The following is a 24354-nucleotide window of genomic DNA, read 5'->3' as shown; positions in this document are numbered from 1 at the left end:
GTGCGTGAAAAACAAATGTCGTTGTAGAGGAGTCAAAATACAGCACAAACAACATTTTCCAAATGGCCACAAAAGTGCAAAAGTATATTTAAACAAAACGCATTTGACTTACAGGTCAAACAACTGGTGTTCGTTAAAAAAAACATGTTGACTGCCATTGACAATCGCCAAATAAATTGATCACAAGTTTAAAAGGATACAATATTACCAACAAATAACAATAAAACAAACAAATGTAAAATACTTCGGTTAACAGATATCCTTCATCAGTATAAACACGAGTCCAGTACTAAATTAGAGTTCGTTAAGTGTGGACAGACTTGCTTGGGAAAGCTCATTTAAGAAAAGTCCCTCATTTTCCATACCACCACTGATTTTTCGGCCATCACTTGAATCCAGTAACTTTGTTTGAGCTTTTTATTTTGACATTTGATCAAGGACTTTTCGTTATGAATATTTCTATGAGTTCAGTGTGTTTCTGCTAAATCTTTTGGCTCAATTTAATGTGAAAACTACCAAAAAATTGATTTGAATAAAAGCAATCGGGTTTATGCACAAGATATCAATTAAAATAACGAGAATAAACTGTACATATATAATGCTCACTGCACGTTTTGTAAACTCACAATATATGGCTGAACATTGTATTAATCTTTAAAACAGGGGAAATGCATCCAATTTAAAACAAAAGGTTTAACAAATATTTTGTAATTTTTTTTCAAGAATCCAAGCATATTTGATAATACTCATTGCAAATCCTTCAACATACGATAAGATTATGATTACAATTAATGGCACACAAGTGGGAGGTTTTTCTATTCATAAACGGTTAAATACAATATTTTCTGCCTAACGAAATGCCTGTACCAAGTAAGAATTGTGACTATTATTTTCCATTCGTAGGATGGATTTTACAATTTTATAAAGAACTTTCCGTTTTTTAATTCCGCTTGGAGTTCGGAATTTTTGTTATTTTACTTTTTTTAATTACAATACCTGAATAACTGCAAAAAAAAATTACAGTTGTTTAAAAACATCCTGTCAAACCTGTCCTTAAATTATTTCTTCAAAATATGAAATCAATCATTTAAGTGCCTCTTTAAATATATGTTGTGTATCATTTGCATACATTAAATTAGTCACGTCATTTGTATTTTTTTAGTTGTTATGTTAATGTGTTTCAGTTGAGATCTTTTAAATTGACACGTGATCGTAAAGAAACTTGATCAGCATATAATGTTAATATAAATTGATGTTTTTCCCTGAGTTACATGTGAACATACAGTCATGTTCCAGTATTACAATATGTCTGCATGGAAATTTGTTGGTATAATTTTCATGATATTTGTTGTGGCTATAGAGGCTAGATACCATAAAAGACGTCGTTATTCCTGTAAGTCATTTCTTATCTTATTTCAGTTTTCAATATCAACTGCAGTTTTCAATACAAATTGAAACATAAGTATTAAAAAAAATATATATATTTTATTTACAAAGATAAAATCATATACGGAGAGTCACTGGTTCATTTCTTTTATAACAATTTGTATGCATAACATTTAAAAGAAAATTCACCAACGAGAGCCGCAAAATGATAGCAAGGAGCCTGTAAAAAGTAGAATCACAAACGCACTGAACTTCGCATAAAATTTAAAAAAAAAAAGGAAAGTTCCTAATCAAATGACAAACTCAAAAGCTTAAACACATGTTTTATAGCTAGCTAAATCCCTCACTTGTATGCAGTGATGTATTGTGTGTCGTTGGTTGCAGTTTATAGCATCTTTGCTTTTGTTTTTCCACTTGAAACCTTTGGTTCTAGTTTGAACGATTTAACGTTTTGTCACGCTGGTGCTTGTTGTCGCTAACTATTTACAGAATTAATTTTTCTGACTATTGAAGGCCTAAATCTACATCATTCGGTCTTTGGTCGATATTTGAACGATAGGCAATCCTACAATATCTTCTTTTATTAAGCTTTTTGGCATATTAACTTTTGTAAGTATCGATTATCAGGTTGTCAGCATGTTGACGATGTTAATATCAGCTGTGAGTCACAAAATGACGTGTGTTGTAGAGGGATCGCAGCGAACGAGACACAAAAGCATTCATATTGTGTCGAACAGCTAATATTTATAATACCAATATGCAGATAACCTGATATAAGACTTATTTGACTGTATTTGCATCTGTTGGGAGTTTTTTCTTATTTCAACCAGCAACCAAAAGATGACTTGATAAGTTCGGGTCAAACTTATCAACGTCGGTTCAAATATTATTTCGCTGATATACTGAATATCAAAAGTAGAATTCCAGTACTACTAACTTTTGGTACAGAAATAGCTCCTATGCAAAAATAGCTGTGTATAAAACATAGATATAATATTCATGGTAGAAGTTACTTTTTATGTCATATAAGATAAGTATATACTTATACGAAATTTCACAATACATAATACAGAAATATATTGATAGTTTATACATGTTACACTCCTTTTCAACAAGGTGTTACATAATAATTATTCCAGAAAGACATGTTGCATGTTAGCAAGCGGTAAAATTGAAATCGGCGTAACGCGTACTTTAAGACAAAAATGACTTGCCATTTAATCACACAGTCACTCCTTCGATTTATATATGTAAGACTCAAATCCATGATGGGTTCCAAATCTATGGCATATTCCTAATCGATGCCAAATAAGATGTCATGCCATTCCAATTCTATGGCAGATTTTTAAAAATCCAAATCTATGTCAAGTTTTGTAATTTCCTAATCTTTTGCGATATTTTATTGTGTCCACGTCTATGGAAAAAAAATTGCAACAAGTGAACATGTACGACAACGGAAGCATGTCTATAAACATTTGTGAAATACACAGTAAATACTAGTCAACAAAATAATGGCGGCAAAAACACGTAAATGATGAATTCATAACATAAATACAGACTTCAAGATTGAAATGATGTGCCTTGTAAAAATAAACATGTTCTAATCTGTGCATTTATTTAACCAAATAGTAATGAAGGTCAATGAACCTTATGTCCCTTAACAAACAAGAAGATGGATTTTTAATAAATAAAAAAGGGGGATAAATAAAAATGAACAGTTTGAACGTTCAAATAATATGTTATTCATCGTTATGGCCTCTTTTTTATTTTATGACAATCTAAATAAAATTGGTATCCGTTAATTTCATGTTTCACTTTATAATCTTTGCCAACCGTAGACAGTTAAATGTTTACTTTAATAACTCCTTTTCTGAAATATCCGCTAGTGAAAAAGCGCGATGTCTTTGTTCATAGCGCACTTCGACCGGTACAGCACATTGTGTCCCTTTTCTGGCGTATGGGTCGCATCTTCATGTAGACAATCGTCAAATTGTTGTCATCTAGAATAGTGTTCAAATCTATGGGTTCTGCCATCGTTTGCGGCGGTGACGATGTAATATGGCGTTATTGAATTGTGACGTTATATGTTAGACCTGCCATAGATTTCGAGAAAACAAAAATCTGCCATATATAGATTTGAGTTGTTTGGCGTTTGTAACGTCATATATGCCATAGATTAGGAATCTGCCATAGATTTGGAACCCGCCATAGATTTGAGTCCTACATATCTACTACTGGCTACTTTCCATACGGTATATTATAAAGACTATAACTGCACTTGTCATAAAATTGTAAATATCATCAAAAAGCCTTGTGTAGTAAATATGATTAATTCTTTAAATTATAATTGCGTTTGATAAAAACCGCCATCTTTATACGTATGTGTATTAAACAAATTTCGTTGTAGAGGGGTCTAAAAACAGCACAAACAACATTTTTCAAAGGGCAATAAAGTGCAAAAGTATATTGTAACAAAACGCATTTGACTAACAGGTCGAACAACTGGTGTTCTTTTTAAACAACCATGTTCACTACAATTGACGATTGCCAAATAAATTGATCACAAGTCTAAAAGGGTTTAACATTACCAAAAACATAACAAAAAACGAACAAATGAAAAATATTACAGATAAAAGATATTCTTCATCTGTATAATCACGATTTGAAATGAATCATGTCAATCTATTTTGATTATAAAAACTATCACAATCTTGAAATGTCTACAAACATTCAGTTTAAGAGAACATAAGAGACGCTGCTACAGCACATTGTGTCCCTTTTCTGGCTTATGGGTCACATCTTAATGTAAACAATCGTCAAATTGTTGTCATCTAGAATGGTGTTCAAATCTATGGGTTTTGTCATCGTTTGCGGCGGTGACGATGTAATATGGCGTTTTTGAATTGTGACGTTATATGTTAGATCTGCCATAGATTGGGAGAAAACAAAAATCTGCCATATATAGATTTGAGTTGTTTGGCGTTTGTAACGTCACATTTGCCATAGATTAGGAATCTGCCATAGATTTGGAACCCGCCATAGATTTGAGTCCTACATATCTACTACTGGCTACTTTCCATATAGTATATTATAAAGACTATAACTGCGCTTGTCATAAAATTGTAAATATCATCAAAAAGCCTTGTGTAGTAAATATGATTAATTCCTTAAATTATAATTGCGTTTGATAAAAACCGCCATCTTTATACGTATGTGTGTAAAACAAATTTCGTTGTAGAGGGGTCTAAAAACAGTACAAACAACATTTTTCAAAAGGCAAAAAAGTGCAAAAGTATATTGTAACAAAAAGCATTTGACTAACAGGTCGAACAACTGGTGTTCTCTATTTGATAAACCATGTTCACTACAATTGACGATTACCAAATACATTGATCACACGTCTAAAAGGGTGTAACATTACCAAAACATAACAAAAAACAAACAAATGTAAAATATTTCAGATAAAAGATATGCTTCATCTGCATAATCACGATTTGAAATGAATCCTGTTAATCTATTTTGATTATAAAAACTATCACAATCTTGAAATGTAAACAAAACATCCAGTTTAAGAGAACATAAGTGACGGTGATACAATTCAATAATTCCAAACACGACAAGAAGACTGCAAAGATAGGCAAAAGTGTGTATAGTAATTTGCTTTATGAACTAGTACCACTCTAAAACTCCAAATCGACCACAGATAAAATTTTACAACTGCGCGGTAATACAGTCCAAATAAACAGCCCTGACCGATCTAAGCTAGTATAATATTTTAAATTTTACACGGGTAGAGCAGATACAACATGTACTGCGTATTCTAACATCCAAAATAAGTAGCAGTTTGATAATGATTACAAAAATGAGTAATAAATACTGCATTCTTATACATCTCCGCCAATCCTTTTATTAAACTCGTATGTTTAAAACAATCCTAAATGTGTAAAAGTCCAGTCCAAAAACGAGGGTTGGTTTCGGGCCGACAGACTTGCTTGGAAAAGGATATTGATGAAAAATCATAGAACGAGTCGCTCATGTTCCCTACCTACCATCAATGATTTTTCGGCTATCACTTGTATCAAGTAAAAAGTAAAATCAAACAAATACTGAACTTAGAGGAAAATCAATTCGGAAAGTCCATGATCACATGGCAAAATCAAAAAACAAAATGCATCAAAAACGTATGGACAAGAACTGTCATAATCCTGACTTGGTACAGACATTTTCAAATGTAGAAAAAAAGTATTTGAAGCTTTTTAAAGTGTTTTCTTATTTTAACCAGCAACCAGAAGATGACTTGATAAGTTCGGGTCAAACTTATCAAAGTCGGTTCAAATATTATGTCGCTGATATACTGAATATCAAAAGTGGAATTATAGTACTACTGATTTTTGGTACAGAAATAGTGCCTATGCAAACGTAGCTGTGTAAATAAATAAAGATATAATATTTATGGTATAAGAAATTTAACTTATATAATAAAAGTATATACTTAAACGAAATTTTACTATACATTATACAGAAATATATTGATAATTTATACATGCTACACTCCTTTTCAACAAGGTGTTACATAATAATTATTCCAGTAAGACATTTTTTCATGTTTACAAGCGATGTCATTTAAATCGGCGTAACGTGTACTTCTAAAAAAATGGTTTGACATGTAAATCCCACACTCCTTCTGTTTATATCTACAACTGGCTAATTTGCATATGGTATATTATAAGGACCATATCTGCATTTGTCATAACGTTGTACTAGTGTTTAATGAATAATATTGTTGGTCGGCTTTAAAAAAAAAACATTTTGAACTTAATCAGCAATGCCACTTTCATATGTTTCCAAAAGTTTGTTCAATGTTCTTTTATGTATGTTTCTTGTGAAAGGAGGAATTATACAAACCATACATACCGATAGAGAAAATAAATATTTCATGAAAACCTAGGAGTAAAATTAAAGGACTAAAAAGAAATGGAAACCGAGTGGATAGGGTCGGAAAAGCAAAAGAAGATATAAAAAAGGACAAACAATACTTTCGCCTTCTTTTTATTCATTTGTACCAGAAGTCACAAATGTCCTAGAATAACGAAATTCTTTGAAGAAAACATGGATATATGACGTTCAATCCATATTATAAAAGTAACAAATGATACTATATAGAGTCAGTTTTTTCAGGGACACGACACCTTAAACATAATCTTAAAATAACATAGTTTTACATGATTATTCTTCAAACAGAAAGTTGTATCCTGGAATTAGTACGCACAATCTAATGGTTTTATTTCATATTGGGGCAATCAGGTAACATAAAGATGTCATATTTAAATGTTTACTAAACTCAGTATTTTCTGATGTATATTTTAAAGCGAGGTCATGTGATGATGTAGCTATAATAGGAGCCGGTATAGCTGGAACATACGCTGGATGGAGACTCAGAAACCTAAATAAACACATAACTGTGTACGAATACTCTAACAGAGTAGGAGGAAGATGTTACACGATGAAATTTCCAGATATTCCTGACATCAATATTGAGCTCGGCGCTATGCGATTCTTTGCAACACGTAAGATTAAAAAAAGTATAGAGTCAAATTTAAAAAAAAAATCATCAACTAAAATTATAATTCTAAATTTCAGCTTCTTTATATTCGGAAAGAACAATTCATTGTTTTTCTTATAGATCATCGGTATATGTTTTCCCGAGCAACATTTTCTTATACTTTGCCAAAATGAAAATTTACACTGCTCTTTACAATTATATAATAAAAAGGATGGTTGACCTTGTTATTGTTCGTTAGTCGTTGAAAAGTGTTTATTGAGTAGGAAATAACAAAAATAAAATAGAATTTTTTTGATCTGCAAGGGGGGATAAACTGTTGATACATTTGAATAAATAATCACTATAACATTGCATTATCTAATTAAATATTGAAATTTAGTTATCAAAATAATGCATTGATATGATTTAAACTGATCTTACTACTTATTACATATTTTTATATAATATGTATATTTTCAGCACACAAATTACTATATGATACAATACGAGAACTAGGACTTCCGGTCCAAAAATTTGTTTTAGGCAGTGGAGCATCAGCTGATACTACTGTACACGTACGTGGAGCGCATCTTCGATACAAGGATTTAGGGGGTACCAGTACTCCTTACAAACTACTTCCGAATGAGCAGAAACCAGTTAGTCAACTTCAATGGTACATTTTACCTAAGTTGTTGCTTACATTTATCAGATCTGTATCCCTGAATAAGTTTTAACTATCAAATGTAATCATGAACAATTGAAATAGTTCACTTGTCCGACCTTTGCAGAAATACGTCATTAATTAGAAAACTTAAAGAAATGCCATAAATTAGAAAACAACACGAACTCCACTAAAATCAGGTAGTGAAATCAAGTGCTCCGGAAGGGGTAAGCATTTCCCGTACCGTATACGGCACCCATCGTGTTACTTCTTTGTTCAGTTCGGTAATGATGGAAAGTTATTAAGACTGCGGAAGAAAATCATATTTTGATTCTGACACACTTTTATCATTATTTGCCAATCAGCTCATGATGACGACCGTAATATTTCTTGATTGATGATCTTAATTTAAAATTATATCATGCCCATTCAATATAATAATTATACTAATTTATGAATAAATGATACCTTCAGATATTCAAAGTACCCCATCATAAATGTAATTCAATTATACTTTATATTTTGTATAAAACTTTGATGATAAAAAATAGTTGGTTATTTCTTTATCAAAATCTGTTGTAAAAATTTCAGGGAAATGTTAACGAATTATACCGACGTACTAACGACTAATGTCCCTGAAGATGCTAAACGATTTCAAATTAAAGATGATGATGGACTTCAAATGTACAAGCAAAGGTAATATCTTATTTTGTTTTATTCATATCAATTATTCAAAATTAATGCGTGAGTGATGGTGAATAAAACAAAATGTCTGAAATATAATAGTTCAAAAGTGTCAAAATCAAGGAAAGTTAAGCATCAATTTAATGAATTAAGAATGTTAGATCAAAAATAATATAAAAGATCCGACTTAAAAGGATCTATTGTTTATACGTCCGTCAAACCGCAGCTAAACTATAGAATCAATTTCAAGACGTTTCTACATATGTACACAAAGATCAACAAACAATATTTGGGCGAGTTTGAGTGTGACAAGTTTTTCTTTTAATGTGTTTTAATGTGTTATGAGGTCTAATAAACACCTATTTCCACTTCCGTTAGAAAATATGTTAAAAGAGCAAATACATAGAGAGAAAATGTATAGGACCAAGAATAAATACCTATTTCAATTTCCGTTAGAAAATATATTTATAGAGCAAATACATAGAGAAAAATGTATAGAACCAAGAATACACACCTATTTCAACTTCCGTTAGAAAATATATTAATAGAGCAAATACATAGCGAAAAATGCATAGGACCAAGAATAAATAACTATTTCAATATATTTCTCAAAGATCTTATTTTTGAGTCTTAAAACAATAATTTGATGGGGATGTGAATTGTCATAACCCCTGCATTGACTGACAGATGGAATGATCGGCATTTAATTTAGATGAATATATTAGAGAAGAAGAACTAATTTCTGCCCAAAAAGGTTTTATCTACTCTTTGGTCGGGTTGTTGTCTCTTTGACACATTCCCCATTTCCATACTCAATTCTGTTTGTAATTGAAGAGAAAATGAAATTTAACTGTCATAGAGACTTTCCTTTTTGAATTTTCTTCGGTATTTATGTGATTTTACGTTTTATCCTCCAACTGTTAATCTTACTTTATAATGTAAGAATCGTACATGTTTTTGACGAAAGGAAAACTCATTAATTTTAAAAGCTTTAATAAGTATATCAGTATGTCAGGGGAAAAACCCGGACCGGAATTAAAACGAAAATAACAGTCGAACACACGTGAGTGGAAAATATTACTAAAATGCATTTCATATTTGTGTTCTATTTTTGTAGTATCAATTTGTTGTACCATAAATTCCTTAGCTCAAAAGCACAGAATTATATCAGAGACACAGCTTCCTTCATTAGCTTAGGTTTAAGTGCATCGGCAAAGGTTAATACATCGCCTCCGTCTCATGCAGAGAATGAAGTTTTAACAGTGACATCAGGATTTAGTTCTATACCTGAAAAGAGTTCCTTCGGGCGAGTCGAAGGTGAGTTCAAAATGAGAAAGGTGATAGCAACATCAAAGTAAAACCGCAGAAATCATGATCAAATATAAAAACAATAAAACGACAACTGTCCCAAAATCATAACACATAAAACTAGCGAATGAGAAAAACGAACACAAATAAAATTCTAAGGTAAACTATAATGTTTCTCTATAGTGGCAAACATATCCTGCTTCACTCATGGCATTCGTTCAAATCTTATATGTAGAAGTTAAGATCATGCTTCACTTATGGCACTCGTTCAAATCTTATATGTAGAAGTTAAGTTCCTGCTTCACCCATGGCACTCGTTCAAATCTTATATGTAGAAGTTAAGATCCTGCTTCACCCATGGCACTCGTTCAAATCTTATATGTAGAAGTTAAGTTCCTGCTTCACCCATGGCACTCGTTCAAATCTTATATGTAGAAGTTAAGATCCTGCTTCACCCATGGCACTCGTTCAAATCTTATATGTAGAAGTTAAGTTCCTGCTTCACTCATGGCATTCGTTCAAATCTTATATGTAGAAGTTAAGATCCTGCTTCACTCATGGCATTCGTTCAAATCTTATATGTAGAAGTTAGATCATGCTTCACTTATGGCATTCGTTCAAATCTTATATGTAGAAGTTAAGATCATGCTTCACTCATGGCACTCGTTCAAATCTTATATGTAGAAGTTAAGATCCTGCTTTACTCAGGGCACTCGTTCAAGTCTAATATGTAGAAGTTAAGATCATGCTTCGCTCATGGAACTCGTTCAAATCTTATATGTAGAAGTTAAGATCCTGCTCCACTCATGGAACTCGATTAAAATCTTATATGTAGAAGTTAAGATCCTGCTCCACTCATGGAACTCGATTAAAATCTTATATGTAGAAGTTAAGATCCTGCTTCACTCATGGCACTCGTTCAAATCTTATATGTAGAAGTTAATTTCATGCTTCACTCATAGCATTCGTTCAAATCTTATATGTAGAAGTTTAGATCATGCTTCACTCAAGGCATTTGTTCAAATCTTATATGTAGAAGTTAATTTCATGCTTCACTCATAGCATTCGTTCAAATCTTATATGTAGAAGTTAATTTCATGCTTCCCTCATAGCACTCGTTCAAATCTTATATGTAGAAGTTAATTTCATGCTTCACTCATAGCATTCGTTCAAATCTTATATGTAGAAGTTAATTTCATGCTTCACTCATAGCATTCGTTCAAATCTTATATGTAGAAGTTAATTTCATGCTTCACTCATAGCATTCGTTCAAATCTTATATGTAGAAGTTAATTTCATGCTTCACTCATAGCACTCGTTCAAATCTTATATGTAGAAGTAAAGATCATGCTTCACTCATAGCATTCGTTCAAATCTTATATGTAGAAGTTAATTTCATTCTTCACTCATAGCACTCGTTCAAATCTTATATGTAGAAGTTAAGATCATGCTTCACTCATAGCAATCGTTCAAATCTTATATGTAGAAGTTAAGATCATGCTTCACTCAAGGCATTTGTTCAAATCTTATATGTAGAAGTTAACATCCTGCTTCACTTATAGCACTCGTTCAAATCTTATATGTAGAAGTTAAGATCCGGCTTCACTCATGGCACTCGTTCAAATCTTATATGTAGAAGTTAAGAGCATGCTTCACTCATGGCACTGGTTCAAATCTTATATGTAGAAGTTAATTTAATGCTTCACTTATAGCATTCGTTCAAATCTTATATGCAGAAGTTAATTTCATGCTTCACTTATAGCATTCGTTCAAATCTTATATGTAGAAGTTAAGAGCATGCTTCACTCATGGCACTGGTTCAAATCTTATATGTAGAAGTTAATTTAATGCTTCACCCATAGCACTCGTTCAAATCTTATATGTAGAAGTTAATGTCATGCTTCACTCATGGCACTCGTTCAAATCTTATATGTAGAAGTTTATTTCATGCTTCACTCACGGCATTCGTTCAAATCTTATATGTAGAAGTTAAGATCATTCTTCACTTGTGGCACTCGTTCAAATCTTATATGTAGAAGTTAATTTCATGCTTCACTCATGGCACTCGTTCAAATCTTATATGTAGAAGTTAAGATCATGCTTCACTCACGCCACTCGTTCAAATATTATATGTAGAAGTTAACATCCTGCTTCACTCACGCCACTCGTTCAAATCTTATATGTAGAAGTTAAGATCATGCTTCACTCATAGCACTCGTTCAAATCTTATATGTAAACGTTAAGATCCGGCTTCACTCATGGCACTCGTTCAAATCTTATATGTAGAAGTTAAGATCATGCTTCACTCATGGAACTCGTTCAAATCTTATATGTATAAGTTAATATCTTGCTTCACTCATGGTATTCGTTCAAATCTTATATGTAGAAGTTAAGATCATGCTTCACTCATGGCACTCGTTCAAATCTTATATGTAGAAGTTAAGATCCGGCTTCACTCACGGCACTCGTTCAAATCTTATATGTAGAAGTTAAGATCCGGCTTCACTCACGGCACTCGTTCAAATCTTATATGTAGAAGTTAAGATCATGCTTTACTCATGGCATTCGTTCAAATCTTATATGTAGAAGTTAAGATCATGCTCCACTCATGGCACTCGTTCAAATCTTATATGTAGAAGTTAAGATCCGGCTTCACTCACGGCACTCGTTCAAATCTTATATGTAGAAGTTAAGATCATGCTTTACTCATGGCATTCGTTCAAATCTTATATGTAGAAGTTAAGATCATGCTTCACTCACGGCGATCGTTCAAATCTTATATGTAGAAGTTAAGATCATGCTTCACTCACGGCGATCGTTCAAATCTTATATGTAGAAGTTAAGATCATGCTTCACTCATGGCACTCGTTCAAATCTTATATGTAGAAGTTAAGATCATGCTTTACTCATGGCATTCGTTCAAATCTTATATGTAGAAGTTAACATCCTGCTTCACTCATGGCACTCGTTCAAATCTTATATGTAGAAGTTAAGATCATGCTTCACTTATGGCACTCGATCAAATCTTATATGTATAAGTTAAGATCATGCTTCACTCATGGCGCTCGTTCAAATCTTATATGTAGAAGTTAAGATCCTGCTTCAATTATGGCACTCGATCAAATCTTATATGTATAAGTTAAGATCATGCTTCACTCATGGCACTCGTTCAAATCTTATATGTAGAAGTTAAGATCATGCTTCACTCATGGCGCTCGTTCAAATCTTATATGTAGAAGTTAAGATCATGCTTCACTTATGGCACTCGATCAAATCTTATATGTATAAGTTAAGATCATGCTTCACTCATGGCACTCGTTCAAATCTTATATGTAGAAGTTAAGATCATGCTTCACTTATGGCACTCGATCAAATCTTATATGTATAAGTTAAGATCATGCTTCACCCATGGCACTCGTTCAAATCTTATATGTAGAAGTTAAGATCATGCTTCACTCATGGCGCTCGTTCAAATCTTATATGTAGAAGTTAAGATCATGCTTCACTTATGGCGCTCGTTCAAATCTTATATGTAGAAGTTAAGATCATGCTTCACTTATGGCACTCGATCAAATCTTATATGTATAAGTTAAGATCATGCTTCACTCATGGCACTCGTTCAAATCTTATATGTAGAAGTAAAGATCATGCTTCACTCATAGCACTCGTTCAAATCTTATATGTAGAAGTTAAGAACCTGCTTAACTTATGGCACTCGTTCAAATCTTATATGTAGAAGTTTATTTCATGCTTCACTCATAGCATTCGTTCAAATCTTATATGTAGAAGTTAAGATCATGCTTCACTGATAGCATTCGTTAAAATCTTATATGTAGAAGTTAACATTCTGCTTCACTCATAGCACTCGTTCAAATCTTATATGTAGAAGTTAAGATCATGCTTCACTCATGGCACTCGTTCAAATCTTATATGTAGAAGTTAAGATCATGCTTCACTCATGGCATTCGTTCAAATCTTATATGTAGAAGTTAAGATCATGCTTCACTCATAACACTCGTTCAAATCTTATATGTAGAAGTTAAGATCATGTTTCACTCATGGCATTCGTTCAAATCTTATATGTATAAGCTAAGATCATGCTTCACTCACGGCACTCGTTCAAATCTTATATGTAGAAGTTAAGATCATGTTTCACTCATGGCCTTCGCTCAAATTGTTAATGTAGAAGTTAAGATCCCTCTTTACTCATGGCGTTCGTTCAAATCTTATATGTATAAGTTAAGATCCTGCGTCACTCATAGCATTCGTTCAAATCTTATATGTAGAAGTTAAGATACTGCTTCACGCATGGCACTCGTTCAAATCTTATATGTAGAAGTTAAGATCCCTCTTTACTCATGGCGTTCGTTCAAATCTTATATGTATAAGTTAAGATCCCTCTTTACTCATGGCGTTCGTTCAAATCTTGTATGTATAAGTAAAGATCATGCTTCACTCATAGCACTCTTTCAAATCTTATATGTAGAAGCTAAGATCCTGCTTCACTCATAGCACTCGTTCAAATCTTATATGTAGAAGTTTAGATCCTGCTTCACTCATGGCATTCGTTCACATCTTATATGTAGAATTTAAGATCATGCTTCACTCGTGAAACTTATTCAAATCTTATATGTAGAAGTTAAGATCCTGCTTTACTTATAGCACTCGTTCAAATCTTATATGTAGAAGTTAAGAACCTGCTTCACTTATGGCACTTGTTCAAATCTTATATGTAGAAGATAAGATCATGCTTCACTCATGGCATTCGTTCAAATCTTATATGTATAAGTTAAGATCATGCTTCACTCATAACACTCGTTCAAATCTAATATGTAGAAGTTAAGATCCTGCTTCACTTATAGCACTCATTCAAATCTTATATGTAGAAGTTAAGATCATGCTTCACTCATAGCACTTGTTCAAATCTTATATGTAGAAGTTAAGAACCTGCTCACTCATGGCACTCGTTCAAATCTTATATGTAGAAGTTAAGAGCATGCTTCACTTATGGCATTCGTTCAAATCTTATATGTAGAAGTTAAGAACCTGCTTAACTTATGACACTCGTTCAAATCTTAAATGTAGAAGTTTGATCATGCTTCACTTATAGCATTCGTTCAAATCTTATATGTAGAAGTTAAGATCATGCTTCACTCATGGCACTCGTTCAAATCTTATATGTAGAAGTTAAGATCCTGCTTCACTCATAGCACTCGTTCAAATCTTATATGTAGAAGTTAAGATCCTGCTTTACTCAGGGCACTCGTTCACATATTATATGTAGAAGTTAAGATCCTGCTTTACTCATGGCACTCGTTCAAATCTTATATGTAGAAGTTAAGATCATGCTTCACTCACGGCGCTCGTTCAAATCTTATATGTAGAAGTTAACATCCTGCTTCACTTATAGCACTCGTTCAAATCTTATATGTATAAGTTAAGATCATGCTTCACTCATAGCACTCTTTCAAATCTTATATGTAGAAGTTAAGGTCCTGCTTCACTTATAGCACTCGTTCAAATCTTATATGTAGAAGTTAAGATCATGCTTCACTCATGGCACCCGTTCAAATCTTATATGTAGAAGTTAAGATCATGCTTCACTCATAGCATTTGTTCAAATCTTATATGTAGAAGTTAAGATCATGCTTCACTCATGGCATTCGTTTAAATCTTATATGTAGAAGTTAAGATCCTGCTTTTCTTATAGCACTCGTTCAAATCGTATATGTAGAAGTTAAGATCCTGCTTTACTTATAGCACTCGTTCAAGTCGTATATGTAGAAGTTAAGATCATGCTTCACTCACGGCGCTCGTTCAAATCTTATATGTATAAGTTAAGATCCTGCTTTACTCATGGCACTCGTTCAAATCTTTTATGCAGGAGATAAGCAACATCTTGGCCGATACCCTTATTAGTTAATTAACTTTATAATGTAAATTTCTCCTTCACACATCATTATCTCACACGTTTTCATTTGTCAGTTTAGCTGTAGATAAAACATTGTGTTTGGAAAATACCGTAAATTTAAGTGAAACATCTAGTGAATAGCACAATGATAACTGATCATGTGTTTTTGTAATATCAATGTAACGATCAAGTGTTCAACTGAGCGAATGCAGATATTTCATTTTATTTTACTAAATTGATGAAACAACTTATAACTTCGTTCCATGAAACGAAACAAATATAAGACAAAAGCCAACAAGGAAAAAACAATTCTCAAAATTCATTGCATCTGAACTAAATTAAAAATATATATGTAATATATTTAAACAACAGGCACAATGTTAAGCTGAATCACCACTTAAAAGCAATTAAGAAAATGAGAAATGGTTATTACAACTTGTACTTCGAACGTACGATTACAAGAAATGGACGGACAAGCATTATAAAGGTAATTGATGATTTTTTTATTAAATAAAATATCTATATAATACTTTTTAAATGCATATTATAAAAACTATATTGGTTCTCAAAGGTATCAGGATTATAATTTAATACGCGAGACGCACGTTTTTTCTACATACGATTCCTTAGTGACGCTCATATCAAAAAGGTTTTAAAGCCATAAAACATGTGCAAGTTAAAACTTTAAGAGCATTAAGGACCCAAATTCCAAAAAGATGTCCCAAATATGACTAAAGTAATCTATTTCTTGGATAAGAAAATCAATAGAAGGGAAACAAATTGTAACAGGAATTTATCAAAATGACCATATAATTGGTATTCATGTCAACACCGAAATGCTGACTACTGGGCTGGTAAAATGTCAACTAGCAATGGCATCTTATAAAACAATATTAATTTACATAAACTCATTATAATTTAAATGTGTAAATTTTGTCTTATGCATAGTATGTTTCTGTGTGTGTTACATTTGTGTATTGTGTCGTTGTTCTCCTCTTATATTTGATGCATTTCCCTCATTTTAGTTGGTTATACCCCGATTTTTTTGGTCCATCTATTTACGAGTTTCAAAAAGCGGTACATGTATACTCCTGTTGCCTTGTTTTGTAAACGTTGTGTCGCGTGTGTTCTTGCTTTTTTAACGCTACAAAAGTTGAAAAAATATATTGCTTACATGTTATTGGTAATCATACTTTTTACAAACGTAGAAACAAATACTTCGTTTGATTAGTTTGAAGTTAGAAACAAATGTAACGTTTTAGCAAACAAACCACAAGCAACAAAGCGCATTTGTAGCGTTTGCATAGTTTGTCAAAGTCTATGTCAACTTTACAAACGTATTTTAGAAACAAATTATCAACACATGTGCGCACTTAGTCGTTTGTGACGTTTGTGTTAGACAGAAATACACCCTAATTAAACAACGCCTACAGTTTGTTGTTCATCTTGTGTTAGAACAAATGCTACCATTGTTTCTAACTTCACCATGATCGAACGTTTTTTTTTATTTTTACGATTGTAAAAAGTCTGTTTACCAACAACATGTGGATGCGTTATCATGGTTATTGAAAGTTCAAACAGGGTCAGTAAAAAGTGATTTAACGATGTATTTGTTTCTACATTTGTAGCGTTTAGATAACAAACGCCACACAACGTTAAAAAAAAATTAGGTTGGCAATGAATGCACTCTAAATTAATGTAGCATATTTCATACCCTTAATAAAAAGAAAGGTATATGGTGAAATGTACGCAACATTTTACAATCAGAGCTGCTCATGAAACCACATGTACTAAGCGAGTACACATGTTATGTTACCATAATCTAAAGTCCGGGTGTTATGAATTTCAAATAGATTGAACCTGTATTAGCCGTGACTGATTTTCACACGGAAGGCAGATACAGAACCACTGCCATTGGTTGCTTATACATAAAATATTCTTGTTTTCACCATAAAGCAAATAAAACAATGTGCAAATACATTCAAAAAAATGTTTTGTTTTCAGAATAAACCTTTGATAAAGAAGTGTGCTAAAAAGATCATCCTTGCAGTCAATAGATTATCACTTGAAAGGCTGAACTGGAAAGGTTTGCACCAACCTCATATCAGAGAATACATAACCAAATCAGTGAAAGATGTCAGCGCTGGGAAACTTTTCCTAGCCTACAATTTCCCTTGGTGGAGAAATTCTCCGGTTTACTCCAAATATGCTATATCAGATACCCCATTAAAGCAAACTTACGATTTCGGTACATCAAAAACTAATCCTACAAAGTCCATACTACTACCCATGTACACCGATGTCATACTGGAACGAACTTATTCAAAGGGAGCATGGTAATATAAACAATAGGGATGTGGTTTTCTCCGTTGGGAAAGAAATTGTCAAAGTTACAAACAAATATTTGTCTGCCATATATCGACTTCCACTTTCAGACATACCACCACCAATAAATGGAATTTTCGGTTATTGGCAGAATTATCCATATGGTGGGGCGTGGCAGCTATGGATGCCAGGATATATATGGCCGGAAGTTGAAAAACAGATGACAAAACCGTCAAAAAATGATGATTTGTTTGTAGCTGTAAACGCATTCAGTTCTCGCTCTTCGTTCTCTAACTCAGCGTTGCAAGTAGTGGAGCTCGTTATGCCATATTTTGGTTTAAAATGTAGAGAGTAAAACTATTACTTTATTTTTGTAGTATGTGCTTTTTCCTTTTCAGGACTTTGCAATTAAGAAATAAAACCTGTTCGTCATAACTGTGTTGTAATGAATTCTTTTAATCTGAAATGATGAACCAAATATATAAACTAAATTATTTGCACTTAAAGATCTATAACTGCTTAAATTGCACCCATAATTTTCTTTTATTCTCATTTTTAAACGATATATTAAAGCAAAGAGAAAAGAAAGACGAAAGATACCAACAGGGACAGTCAAACTCATAAATCTAAAACAAACTGACAACGCCATGGCTAAAAATGAAAAAAATACAAACAGAAAAACAATAGTGCACATGACACAACACAGAAAACTTAAGAATAAACAATACGAACCCCACCAAACCTAAGGGTGATCTCAGGTGCTCCGGAATGGTAGCAGATTCTTCTCCACATGTGGCACCCGTCGTGTTGCTTATGGGATTACAAATCCGGTAAATAGTATAATTCGGTTGATCACGTTTATGAGGAACATATCCGATATCATTTGTGAAACGGTTATTCCATAACAGTCAACCAACTCGTGATGGCGTCTGTAAAATTTACGAAGGAATGATTTCAATTTCACCATTTGGAACTCTTGGTTTAATAGCTTCCTTGTGAGCAGTAACCCTCTATCAAGAAAATCGTGATAGGAAATGCAAGCACGGGAATATCGAATCAATTGGGAGATATATACCCCGTATGCAGGTGCTGCTGGAATGTTGCTACTGTTGCCTGTCAGATTTGCTTTAAATGCTTTGCTTTGGTTTTTGAGGTTTTAGCCAAAAACTGGATTTTACCTCATGTTTTAGCCATGGCAGCCATGTTTTATTAAAGAAACAGAAAATAAAACACAAACTTAATTCTAGATAACCCAAGGGCCATTCAGCTCAAATTTGGGTTGAATTGGTTCAGTAGTTTTAGAGAAGATTTTTTAAAGTTAGAAAATATGATAAACAAATTGTGTAAAATTGTCCTTAAATGGCAAATACCCTTTAAGGGGTCAATTAAAAAAATTTGTCATACGAATCTATTTGTAGAACCTACTTTGCTGAACATATTTGCTTATCGTTACAATTAATACTATTCAATATAATAACCAAAACCTCCAAAATTTCCTTAGGGTGGTACCTAACACTACAGGGAAATAACTCTGTAAAATCAGCTACACGTTTTTAGTACGTTGTATTGTTAAAGGCCAGGAAAAGAGTATAAATAGCAGCCAATGAACGAAATAGTGGTAAATTGAAATTTCTTTGCCACATTCATATCAGGGACATATTTTTTTTAAAGAATAACCTTGTTCAAAGAGTGATTTTTTGAAGAAAAAAAATTGTCACAGAGCCAAGAACTGAACTATATTATCTGTTGCAAGAAAAATAAAAATTATTAACTAATTCTATTTTGTTATATTCCTAAAACAAATCATGAAGCAGAGGAACTTTTCATTTGAAATATACCTTGATTGATAGCTGGGCGGATACATATTGTTTTTGTTTACACAGGAAGTAGATGTTGCCATGCATGCAGCCATGCTTCCATGCACAATATCAACAAAGACCTTAACTGTTGTGATAAATTCATTCCATTCCTATTTAATCCTCATATCCATTTTATATTTCTTTCATAATTCAAAGAACCAAATAAATATGCAGCTAATTTGCCCAAAAATGCAATTACAGTCATAATATTGAATTTTATCCAGTCACAATCATTTTCCCTCCAAAACTGTGTTATATACAGAACAAAGGATTTCGATATAATTAATAAAACATCCTGCAGGAGAATACAAAAAAACTATTCCCACATGTTTCCCATATATGAAAACCCACCAGGATTAGGAAACCAACAACGCTCAAGTGTCACAACACATTTTGGCATAATGTCTTTCTTGTGCCATTCAAATATTTGGCTTCTGTGGTCCATGGTCATGGCATCTGCTTTCATAAGCATATATCTATCACCATTCCAGGCACTACGATAGAGAAGCATAGTCCAAAATCTTTTGTTGTGTTCCTTTCTCAAATTTGAGTGTCTTTGATGGGCTACTTCTGACTGACCATGCCACCACATTTGTCTATATTGATCATCAGTAATGCATGGCTTACAAAATCAATATCTGCATTCTCCTTTGTACGGGTCTTGCTGTATAACAAATGCTGGTTGGTCATTGTCTTCATCATCTTCATCTTCATCATTTATGTCTGTTTGAGTACTCTGTTCTGTGGTCATCTGTAGATTGTGTGCATTCCCGCCATTTTCAATAGCAACAGTAGAGTCATCAAGAATTTTAATTTCCCAATCATTATGCCCACATAAATGTTTTATAGTTTCTAATTGAAGATCACTTAATTCCATAGTAACTTTCTTATCACTCATTTTTAGGATTATTTAGAAAGCACACAAACAAAATATTTATACTGACCTATATTGAAAAAGCCATGTAAAGATCGAAGAATTTTGCATAGATCACTTTTATTTATACAAAAATCAATTATTATAAAACCTTCAGACACATTTTTTTAAGTTGATACTGAATATCATGAAACATAATCTCCTAATAATTTCATATCCAATATCTGCTCATTCCTTCAGTTTCTTTCATGGTCAGTCATGGCTACTGAAAAACAAGATTCTTCACGAAAACGTCCACCCAATTTTAGAAGAGAAATTCCTGGTGACGAAACTGTCAAAAGTAGAATTTTGGAAAAACGTCAAAAAGTAAAGGGTTATTTGACTTCAACTTTGAATAAGCCAGTTAACAATAGTTTAATTATAGAGAAACTTTTAGACTTTTGGATTAAACAACAACTTGGAAGTGACAATTCGAAAGAACTTCATTCATTTCCATCCACCTATTTCCAAACAAGAAGCCAGGATGTAGACCAAGGATTATTTGTAACTGCAGAAAAATCTTTGGAAACATATGGAGAACTCTTTGAGGCACATACCAGTATGTGTAATGGAAAGCTAAAAGTATTTAAAAGAACTATGAAAGGACATGTAGCATCTGTAAGACTGATGTGTACCAAGGAGAAATCACATTCCTATGTATGGTCGTCATTATCTTACCTTCCGAATGATGAGTTCTTGGTCAATCACAGGATTTGTCATGCATTTTATAGCAGTGGACTTTTGCCAGTTCATTACACTAGATGTGTTAATGGGGTAGGAATTGGCTTTAAAGAGAGAAGATCGAAATAAACAACTTAACCCTGTCAGATTTGCTGTAAATGTTTTGGTTTTTTAATTATAAGCTTTCTTTAAGTTTTTTTAATTAAAAACTGCATGTTAACCCCTTGGGTTGGTTGTTCGGGTCACCGGACAAAGATTTTAAATAAGACTCCTCAATAATGATTTTGACCATGTTTGGTTAGATTTGGCCCAGTAGTTTCAGAGCAGAATATTTTTGTAAAAGTTTACGGACGACGGTGATATTTCAGGTGAGCTAAATAAGGGATATAAAAATTTACATCATAGAAAGCGTTGGTAGCTAAAAGAAAAAATCACACGAAGAATTCGGTAGCAAATTGTGTCATGTGCAATCAATATATACTGATTTATTGACAAATGATACCTCCAGGGATTCGTTTTACCCCGTCATAAAAGTAATGCAATTATATTGGTTTATGTTACCTTTTTCTAACATTGAATAACCATCAGTTTGTTAATAGCAGCACTATTATATGTTTATAACATTGTGGAGCAGGATCTTCGGAGCACCTGATTTTGACCCAGATTTTTGTTGGACTTGTGTTGCTAAGTCTTTAGGGTTTTTTATGTTCTGTTGTTTATATGATGGTCTTTTTTTTTAACTGTTTAGCTGTTTTTTAAGTGCTGTTGTTGTCTGTTGGTCTTTTTGTTTTAACCATAATGACATTGTCTGAATATACGGTATGGTCTTTGCTCATTGTTGTAGGTCGTACAGTGACCTATATTTGTCCCTTTGGTATCTTTTGCCGGTTTTCTGTGTATGAATGAATATGTTTTTTACATTTTTTGTCTAGTTAATTGTAACAACCAACATTCCATAAGTAAGACAAATGTCACACAAAAAATGTCAAGAAGTTCATTGATAGGTGCTTGTTTAATTTCCAGTGGAAAATATTTCATTCATTTTCAGGACGAGAAAAAATTTCAACAATTACACCAACAGGTACATTTTATTTTAACGGGATAAAGGCCATGTAATAGATGAAATAAGGACTGCCATTGCAAAATAATGGTGGATTGGATAGAGGACAAAAATTGCCTTGCAACAGGTTTGAATACTTGCTTGCTTGAATACTTGCAACAGGCTTGCAAACCTTTGAATAGACTTATTTAGAAGGGATATAATTACGATACTGTTGTCAAGTCATTAAAGATTGCATATTTTGGCGTTAATATTGAGTCACTGATAAGGTCTTTGCGTCGGAACTAAACACATTTATTCTTAAAACAGTTGTTGGCATGACACGGGTTATGGTCTTCTCATATATGTTATGATGGTATGATACTAAACCCCTAACGGAAAGGATTGTGTCTGATGTTCATATGATGAAATCATAATCTTTCAGTCAGTTTAATTGAAGTCTGGAGCTGGCATGTCAGTTAACTGCTAGTAGTCTGTTGTTATTTATGTATTATTGTCATTTTGTTTATTTTCTTTGGTTACATCTTCTGACATCAGACTCGGACTTCTCTTGAACTGAATTTTAATGTGCGTATTGTTATGCGTTTACTTTACTACATTGGTTAGAGGTATAGGGGGAGGGTTGAGATCTCACAAACATGTTTAACTCCGCCGCATTTTTGCGCCTGTCCCAAGTCAGGAGCTTCTGGCCTTTGTTGATCTTGTATTATTTTAATTTCAGTTTAGTTTACAATTTGGCAATTAGTATGGTGTTCATTATCACTGAACTAGTATATATTTGTTTAGGGTCCAGCTGAAGGACGCCTCCGGGTGCGGGAATTTCTCGCTACATTGAAGACCTGTTGGTGACCTTCTGCTGTTGGTTTTTTTATTTGGTCGGGTTGTTGTCTCTTTGACAGATTCCCCATTTCCATTCTCAATTTTATCATGAACGGAAACTTCATCGGGTTGTTCCTGTTGTTCCTGCTATTGCAACAATCTTTTAATTCTCAAATATGTCAGGAGTTCTGTTGAAGCAATACATGTATTGATTATTATCCACTTGTCCATCTGATGACTTAAGCCTTTTTCAACTGATTTTTATAGTTTGTTCTTATGTTGTACTGTTATACCACTGTCCAAGGTTAGGGGAGGGTTGGGGTGCTGCAAACATGTTTAACCCTGCCACATTATTTATGTATGTGCCTGTCCAAAATAAAGGCAACAGTAGTATACCGCTGTTCAAAACTCATAAATCCATGGACAAAAAACAAAATCGGGGCAACAAACCAAAACCGAGGGAAACGCATTAAATATAAGAGGAGAACAACGACACAACACCGAAACACAACAGCACACAGAAACGGACCAAGCAACAGACAATACACCACGAGAATAACAAATATAACATCAAAACCAAATACATAAATATGGGATAGACAAGTACCGTGCCACGTCTTATCTCAAAAATAAGAGAAAACAGAAACGACTCAACGTTAAAATGCAACACACACACAGAAACGAACAATATTATAACAATGACCATCTTCCTGACTTGGTACAGGACACTTTTAAAGGGGAATAAAAGTGGTGGGTTGAACCTGGTTTTAAGGCATGCCAAACCTCGCACTTTAAAGGAGCCGGCTGTAAATCAGTTGTTGTTGTATGTTAATGTGTTACATATTTGTTTTTCTTTCTTTTTTTTACATAAATAAGCAGTTAGTTTTCTCGTTTGAATTGTTTTACATTGTCTCATTGGTGCCTTTTATAGCTGACTATGCGGTTTGGGTTTTGCTTATTGTTGAAGGCCATACGGTGACCTATAGTTGTTAATGTCTGTGTCATTTTGGTCTTTTGTGGATAGTTGTCTCATTGGCAATCATACCAAATCTTCTTTTTTATATAATAAAAGAAATATGCATCGTTTGGTCTTTTGTGAAGAGTTGACTCATCAGCATTCATACCACTTCGTCTTTTTTATATGACAGACAGCAAACCCACAACAAGCACTGAAGTAAGGGGTATGACATCAATAACTAATTAGA

The 24354-nt window shown here is 33.1% G+C and overlaps 1 pseudogene; it reads left to right on the top strand.

Annotated features, from left to right (window-relative positions):
- The first annotated feature begins 1305 nt into the window (after positions 1 to 1305).
- Positions 1306 to 18172, top strand: LOC134692617 (aplysianin-A-like; annotated as a pseudogene).
- Positions 18173 to 24354: the final 6182 nt, after the last annotated feature.

This window comes from Mytilus trossulus, chromosome 12, assembly GCF_036588685.1.
Source record: "Mytilus trossulus isolate FHL-02 chromosome 12, PNRI_Mtr1.1.1.hap1, whole genome shotgun sequence".
Lineage (NCBI taxonomy): Eukaryota > Metazoa > Mollusca > Bivalvia > Mytilida > Mytilidae > Mytilus > Mytilus trossulus.
Note: the sequence above shows the minus strand (reverse complement) of the source record. Positions and strands in the feature narration are given on the sequence as shown.